At 42.1% G+C, this 8,988-nt stretch overlaps 1 long non-coding RNA gene across 1 annotated transcript; it reads right to left on the bottom strand.

The window, feature by feature from the left end:
* Positions 1-627: 627 nt before the first annotated feature.
* Positions 628-1,962, bottom strand: LOC130591980 (uncharacterized). The gene is made up of 2 exons (XR_008969965.1): positions 1,621-1,962; positions 628-841 (listed from the first exon to the last, which is right to left on the bottom strand). It is a non-coding gene; the product is annotated as an uncharacterized LOC130591980 (long non-coding RNA).
* Positions 1,963-8,988: the final 7,026 nt, after the last annotated feature.

The following is an 8,988-nucleotide window of genomic DNA, read 5'->3' as shown; positions in this document are numbered from 1 at the left end:
TGCATCCAACTACTTTCATAAAGGAAAGATCGAAGAACGGTGACATTTAGCGACAATGATAGAGTTACGCTAAGGTTGGCAACCTTATGTGAGAAAAAGTATAATAATTGTGAGTTGTAGGGACATTTTAGAGTTTTTTGCGAGGATATACCAGGATAATAGAATATTTGTGGGGATATACCTCACTAAATTTCTTTTGTGGTGATATATCAACCTGAATTTAAATTTTGTTAAAAGGTACTACCAAAAATCCTATTTTGGCTAAAATTCATCCGGCCTTTGACTTGCTTAAGTACTCTTTGTATGGTGTGTGATATTCAATAATGTTTCTATTACATTCATTTTCCTCCAATAACTTCCTCATTGTCACTTTGTGACTCGCTCGCGAGTTTCTACCAAGTCAAAGGTCGGAAAATTGGCTTTTTCACCGAAAATAGTGTTTTTGGTGTCTTTTAACAAAAATTAAATTTAGGTTGGTATATCCCGACAAAAAATTTTTGGTGACGTATATCCCCACAAAATGCCCTATTACTGTAACACCCCCAAAATCCATACACGTCTAATGCTACGTCGCATCGACTTTGGGAGTGTTACCGCCGCGATGGAACGCAAGGCATAATTAGAAAAACGGTAACTCAAATTCATTGTCTCAAAACCAAATTGCAGCGGAATAGAAAATGTAATTACAACTCGGGAATCGTAGATGACCCCTCTTTATTCAAACTCAAACCATGTAACAATGTTCTATAAAATTCATTAATGATCAAACCAAAAGTTAACTTCAAACTACAGTCTAGCCCCCATATGCTTGATGTCATGCAGCAGCACCAGCTCACCTAGTCTGCTCCCCATTGAAGTATCAATAGTTCATCACAGGACAACAACACATAATAACACACAGAGTCAGCTATGCTGAGTACGTAATGAACCATTGAAACTATATGAACATAAATGATGCATACATTACAACTGTTATATGAACCTACGTTATCTCACATCCTTTAATCTTTCATTATTTGGCATCGAACGGGCACCGTCATCTTACTAGAATCATACGGGCTACTGAATCCTTAATAGACGACTTGGTCTATTAGATGAAATGCAAATACGGTTTTGTTCCGTCTCACACCCATCACCTTAGTATGCATACCCCAAGATCGAACGGAACCTTCCGCCTACTTGAGTTATCAAAATATAAGGACACTACTGTCGTTACAGTAGGCCTGCGTAGGAGTGTAGAACAAGTCCCACACTCCCCCATTGTTCTATACTTGTAGGGAGTCCAACTACAAGTATCGCCATAATCTTCTTTTATTACCAATCATTCTTTTATAACTTTAAGGAGTCATTTACATACTCTCTTAATTACCAAACTCAATCTTATCCCTAGTAACACTCTTGTTACTCTATAGATCAGATTAATAAGCTGATGTTACACTACGATAGAACTTCGCATTTCAATGCAACATATTTCAATGCATCATATTGATTTCACGTTATAAACGTCTAACCAAACAATCACAATCAAATGTTCCCTATCATGGTACTAGGTTCCAATAACATGAACTGCAACCTAAACATGATACTAAGCTTTGAAAGTAAACTGGTACGCGTACGTACCTTGTAACGGAGAATTTTCGCTGACTTAATAGAACGAGCCGCTTATGAAATTGGGACCTAAATCGTTAAAACAAAGCTTTTAGTGTTACGTCCTTGATAACACTAACAACTACTACGTACTAAGACCATAACGATCTATCGATTCGAATTACGCAATAGTTAAAACCTTATTCTAGAACTTTCGTTATAATCTAATCTAGTGAATTTAACGTCTTTTAGAAGTCAGAATTAGTGAATAACTAAGTTATTTAGTAACATTAGTCCACTAATTTACCAATCCAAAATGTCATAAGTCCAGCCTGTCTTATGTCCAAAAGTCAAGTCATATGTCCAAAAGGTAAGTCATATGTCCAAAGTAAGTCATATGTCCAAGAGTAAGTTCCATGTCCAAAAGGTAAGTTCCATGTCCAAAGGTAAGTTCCATGTCCAAAGTCAGATTTCATGAAACAGATTACTCATGAAACAATAATAACTGTAACTAATAATAAGACACAATTTTCCTACTTCCAACTTATTCCAATTACAAACCTAACCAGAATTTATACTTAAAACAGAACAATAACTTAATAGTTAACAATCTAATAAATTACTAAACACTCTAATTACTAATTATTAATTACAAACCTTACTTAACTACGAAACAGTAAATATAAGAATAATTAATAAACTGACATACTAAATTAAGTACAAAATTATACCACTGACTTTCGCCGGCACAAAGATTCCGGCGACGGAACTCCGGTGGCCTCTGCTGTCCAACTCACACACGCGACCCCGGTTCCTCGCGACAACCTCGAACACCGCGACCCCCCGTCGCAGCACTCGAAACACACCACGCCGCACGAACCCGCGGACGAAAGCCTCGACACACCCGCGCAACCTTCGACACGCCCGCACCGAAACCTCGCCTTAAATCGCACAAACCTCGAGCCAAACTAGCGCAGCACCAACCCTCGCGCGCTCGAACCACCTCGTCGCTCGCACCACACTCTCGAACCGCACAAAACCTTCGAGCCAAACACGCGCAGCCTTCGTCGGAATGTTTCGCACGAAGCCAACGAAGAAAGCAGTGAGAGAAACCCGAGAGAGAGAAGATCTGAGAGAGAGAAGAAGAAAATTCGAAAGAGAGAGAAGAAGAGATGAAAACGGCTGAGGAGAGAGAGTGAAAGGAAGTCGGCTGGGAGAGGGAGAAGAGAAGGTTTAGGGTTTTCTGAAATTCCCTTCCTTTTCTCTTTTATACTCCCTTCAAAAGTAGTACCTAGGTCAAGTGAGATTAGGTTATTCTTTAAAACTCCGAAAATTCCTAACAAATTCATATTACTAATAATTTATTCCTATTAATTGTAAATAAATTAAAATACCTTTTTATTAATTCTTTTATATTTTCTTAATTAGTATTAAAAATACGGAGTATTACAGGCTTCCCCCTTAAAAGAAGTTTCGTCCCGAAACTTTGAGGTAGCCCGTCTTAACGACGATCTTTTGCACTTCTAAGTCCCAAATTTCACAAGCGTTTTCTAACGTTCACACAATAGATAAGCAGTTTTCACACATAACTAGCATATAACTAAAAATCAACATAATTAACATACTTTAGGGTGAAAGCGCGAAATTCTATCGCATTCTTCCCCCCTTAAAAGAAAAGTTACGTCCCCGTAACTCACGTACCTCTTGGAAAAGCTCAGGGTACTTCAGACGCATTGCATCTTCGGCTTCCCATGTGGCTTCCTCGGTAGTTTGATTTCTCCACAACACCTTGACAATTCTGACGTCCTTATTCCTCGTACTTCGCACTTTGCGGTCTAGGATCTGGACAGGTTTCTCCTCATAGGACAAAGTTTCGTCTATCTCTACGTTTTCAGGTTCAAGGACATGTGACGCATCAGGTACGTATCTCCGGAGTTGGGATACGTGAAACACGTTATGGACCCTTTCTAGGTCGTTGGGTAAATCCAGGCGATAAGCAACTTTCCCTACCCTCGCCAGTATCTCATAGGGTCCTATGAACTTAGGGCTTAGCTTCCCCTTTTTCCCGAATCGCATCACTCCTTTCATTGGGGACACCTTAAGCAACACTTTTTCCCCAACTTCGAAATTTTCGTCCCTTCGCTTCTGGTCCGCATAGGATTTTTGCCTGTCCTGTGCAGTCTTAATCTTTTCTTGAATGACTCGCACTTGATCCATCGTCTCTTGAATCATATCAGGTCCTAACACTACAGTCTCACTGATGTCGTTCCAACACAAAGGGCTACGACACTTTCTCCCGTACAACGCTTCAAATGGTGCCATCTTAATACTAGCATGGTAGCTGTTGTTGTATGAGAATTCTATGAGGTCCAAATGGTCTTCCCATGACCCTTGGTATTCTAAAGCACATGCTCGCAACATGTCCTCTAAGGTCTGAATAGTTCGTTCGTTTGACCATCGGTAGCTGGGTGAAAGGCTGTACTCATTAATAGCTCACTACCAAATGCTTCCTGGACCTTTTTCCAGAAATTCGACAGGAATCGAGAGTCTCGATCTGATACTATACTTGTGGGTACTCCATGCAATCGAATGACATTTTTCACATAAGCCTTGGCTAAGGCTTCCATACTCCACGTATCTTTCATAGGTATGAACCTTGCTGTCTTGGTTAGTCTATCCACTATCACCCAAATGGTATTATTGCCTCCCCGACTCCTAGGTAAGGCGACAACGAAGTCCATGGATATCGAGTCCCATTTCCATGTCGGAATGTCTAAGGGTTGAATCTTTCCCTGAGGTCTCTTGTGTTCACTTTTGACTTTCTGGCATGTTAAGCATTTGGAAACAAACTCAGCTACTGCTCTCTTCATACCAGGCCACCAAAACATCTTCTTGAGGTCCTTATACAACTTATCTCCCCCTGGGTGGACAGAATACGTCGTGTTATGACCCTCGCTCATTATCTTTTGTTTCAGCTCTTCACACTTTTGTGGCACGCACCACCTACCCTTATATCGTATGCTCCCATCCTCATGGATCGCAAACCCCTCTGCTTTGCCCTCCTTAAGCTTTGCCTTGACTCGCTCAAGTTTCACATCCCCAGGTTGACTCGCCCTTATCTCTTCTAGGAAGTTAGGTTCGATGGTTAGGGCACTCAGCAATCTTTCTACCTCCCCTTCATGAACAACTTCTATCTGAAGTCTAGAGAATTCCTCACAAAGTTTGTCGGCAACGACTAATGTATTCAGGCTATGGCTAGACTTGCGACTTAACGCATCAGCAACAACGTTGGCTTTACCCTCATGGTATTGGATGTCTAAGTCATAGTCCTTGATGAGCTCTAACCATCTGCGCTGCCTCATGTTGAGGTCTTTCTGGGTGAAGATATATTTAAGGCTTTTGTGATCGGTGAAGATACGGCAGGTTACCCATAGAGGTAGTGTCTCCAGATTTTGAGTGCAAATACTATGGCGGCCATTCTAGGTCATGTGTTGGGTAATTGACTTCATATGGCTTCAACTGTCGGGACGCATAAGCTATAACTTTCCCGTTTTGCATCAGAACACAACCCAACCCATTTTTGGATGCATCACTATACACATCATATCCTTCGTTCCCATTAGGCAAGGTTAGGACAGGGGCTGAGGTTAACCTCTCTTTGAGTGTTTGGAAGGCCTTCTCACTGTCTTCATTCCAGGTAAACCTACAATCCTTCTTCATCAGGTTTGTCATAGGTTTTGCTATTTTGGAGAAGTCTTTCACAAATCTCCTATAGTAACCGGCTAAACCCAAGAAACTTCGTATATCCGTGACATTCTTTGGAGTAGGCCATTCACTCACGGCTTTGATTTTCGCAGGATCGACTGATACACCCTCCTTAGAGATAAAATGACCCAAAAATGACACTCTTTCCAACCAAAATTCACATTTCGAAAACTTTGCATAAAGTTGGTTGTCCCTAAGTGTCTGCAAAATGACCCTCAAATGATCCTCATGTTCCTCCTTGTTCTTAGAATAGATCAGGATATCGTCTATGAAACTACGACGAATTTGTCTAGGTAGGGTCGGAAAATTCTATTCATAAGGTCCATGAAAACTGCAGGTGCATTGGTTAACCCAAAAGGCATAACGTAAACTCATAGTGGCCATATCTGGTTCGAAAGGCAGTCTTAGGTATATCATGATCAACAATCCTCAACTGATGGTAACCAGACCTTAAGTCATTTTGGAGAACATCCCCCACCCTGAAGTTGGTCGAACAAATCATCAATCCTAGGTAATGGATACTTGTTTTTCACAGTGACATTGTTCAACTCCCGGTAGTCTATACATAACCTCAAGCTACCATCCTTCTTTTTCACAAATAGGACGGGTGCTCCCCATGGCGACATGCTAGGTCTAATATACCCTTTTTCTAGAAGTTCCTCTAACTGGTTCTTTAACTCATTCATTTCTGCCGGAGCCATCCGATACGGGGCTTTCGAAATGGGTCCAGTCCCAGGTACTAGGTCAACGGTGAACTCTACATCTCTCCTTGGAGGCATACCAGGTATTTCCTCAGGAAAGACATCCTGGAATTCTCGGACTATGGGCACATCTTCAGGCCTTAACGGATCATCCTCCACTCTTCTCACTGAACACATAAATAGGGGCCAACCCTTGTCTACGTAGTTCTTAAGTTGTAACGCATTGATAACTTTAATTCCTGGTTCTCGAGGTATCCTCCTATATGACACTCTTTTCCCCGAAGGGTCCTTTAGTTCCACTTTTTGCGCATCGCAATCTATCTTAGCCCTGTACTTCCCAAGCCAATCCATCCCCAGAATGATATCTAGGTTTGATAAGTTAAACTCTATCAGATCAGAGGGAAAGTATCCCTCACCTATCTTTAATGGCACTTTTAGGAATCTTTTAGAACAATTAACAGTCTCCCCAGATGGAATGACTATAGGCATAGAAATCGACTCAGACTCGACCAATGTTAAATTTCTAACAGTTGCATGGGCAATAAATGACAAGGATGCTCCAGAATCAAATAAAACTTTAACAGGAGTGGAGTTGATAGAAAATGTACCCGTGACAACGTCTCTACGAGCCTCTTCTTCACTAGCCGTCATCATGTACAGCTTCCCTTTGCCCTTATCTTGGGAACTAGTTGCATTGTTACATTAGAGACTTGGTTGCTGGTGTTGGTAGCGGGCTTGGAATAGTTAGAATTCCCATTGTAATTACCTCCCCCGTTACCATTCCCGTTACCATTTCCGTTTCGGGGCTTGTCCCCATAGTTCCCCTTCCTTTGGCCATTGGGGTTTAGCTTGTTTTTCGAATAGCATTCATAGGCTCTATGCCCCATCTTCCCACATTCCCGCATTCAACCTTGTTACCCTCACAATCCTTACCAGGATGGTTGTTCGGGCACTTTCTACACCGATATACACGCTCAGGTCTGCGGTTATTGGTGTTATTGTTGCGGTTGTTGTTGTTGTTGTTGTTGTTGTGATTATGGTTATTATTGGGTCCCTTACCAAAATTTCTCTGAGGGTTTTGATTATTCTGGTTCCCGTTGTGCTTTTTCTCAAACTTTTGACCCTCAGGGTTTGGGTTATCCTTACGTTTCTCGCCCAGCTTACCCCCTTCCTCCCTTTTCCTGATAGCATAAAGGTGGGCAGCTTTGCCAAACACATGGTCCAGAGAGGTGAATGTATCTCCCCCGTCTACCCTGCAGGTCAAGGGTAAGTCCCAATTCAAAACGTGAGGCTTTAGCCTCCTCAGTAGGGGCAATCTCTGGGGCAAACCTCATCAGTTCAATAAATTTTCGGTAATATTCCTCTACCGACATGGTCCCTTGTTCCAGCATCATGAACTCTTGGGCTTTTTGTTTCTTAAGATACGGAGGGTAGTACTTGTCTCTTAGGGCCTTTTTAAAAGTTTCCCACCCGAAACCCGGTTGGCTGAGAAGGTTGTCCTTAGCCTGGGTCCACCAGAAATGGGCATCCCCCTGCAGATAGTAACTAGCTAAGGGCACTGTTTTCTCGTCAGGACAGGTTAGGGTGAAGAAAAGCTTATCAAATTCCCCAACCCAGTTTTCCAACTCTTCAGGTCCCCCTTTTCCATTTAGTATAGGTGGGTTCCTACGGGCCACTTTTTCAGATAGGTCCCATCCCGGCTGTGACCTTGGGCTAAGTTGGCTGTAATCTGTACTAGGTCACGTATCGATTGCTCGATGTTAAGAGAGGTGTCAGGGGCGCCTCCCGATCGAACCATTCTGCGCTGAAATTAACATAGTAGCTATTTCAGTGACTTACACATAATTTTTTGTTTTAACTTATTCAACGAATACACATTTAACATATAAACATATATTGCGAACACCTTTAAGTCTGTACTGACTTGCATTACAATCATCCAAAATAAGATGCCACAATTAACAATAAAAGATAACTATGCACTATTATTGAAAATGGGAATGTAATATTTGTAAAGAAATACTATATATATAATATATAAATCAAATAATGTTACTCCCTAATCGGCATGCAAGCCTTATTATCCCTAACATAACAAATGAACAAAAACGATCAAAATAAAACAAAAATCCTAATCCTACATATATGTTCAAAAGAACTATGGGCCAAGACGGTGAGCTTCATCCTCTGATCCAGAATCCTCCATCCCTCCATCAAGGTCAATCTCATCTGCCTCAGGCTCGCCGTCCTCAAAGAATATATCCTCTAGTATGGGTCCTGGTCTTCCTCGGGTCTTCTTCCTCGATGGGATCCTCCTCCTCAATGGGATCCTCCTCCTCAATGGGATCCTCCTCCTCAATGGGATCCTCCTCCTCAATGGGATCCTCTTCCTGAACAGGATTCTCATCCTCAACAGGGTCTTCATTCTCAGCAGGGTCCTCTCCCTCAACTGGTATGTCCTCTAGTGGAGGTGGCTCATCATCATCATCCTCCCCATGTAACCCTGGTACAACCTGGACCCCACCCAACACTATAATGAAGGTCCTATTGTTCCTTTCATCATCAGAGACGTAAGTGACTGTCCTAAGATTCTGAAAGTCATCGGCCAATAACTCATCCTCAAATGGCTGGTATCTTGGCCTTTTGCCACAGGTGCTGATGGCGGTTCAGGTATGACCCCTGGGTTCTCAGAATTCCCATCTAGGCCCTATTGCTCGAACTTTCCCCTTCAGATGAAGTAGAAGGGTTTTGACCCCTGGTCTCACGAACCCTCCACTCATTCTCGCAGTATTTAAGGTCAGTGAGGAAGTGCTTTTCGGAAGGGAGGTTCTGGTATCCGTAGGTATGCTTATTCCTATTGAAATACCCTTCTGGAGTCCACATATCCCCATACCTACGATGAACAAATCTATATGGCTCTATATCTGGAACATAA

Source organism: Beta vulgaris, chromosome 6, assembly GCF_026745355.1.
Source record: "Beta vulgaris subsp. vulgaris cultivar EL10 chromosome 6, EL10.2, whole genome shotgun sequence".
NCBI lineage: Eukaryota > Viridiplantae > Streptophyta > Magnoliopsida > Caryophyllales > Amaranthaceae > Beta > Beta vulgaris.
This window is presented reverse-complemented; position numbering and strand designations above follow the sequence as displayed.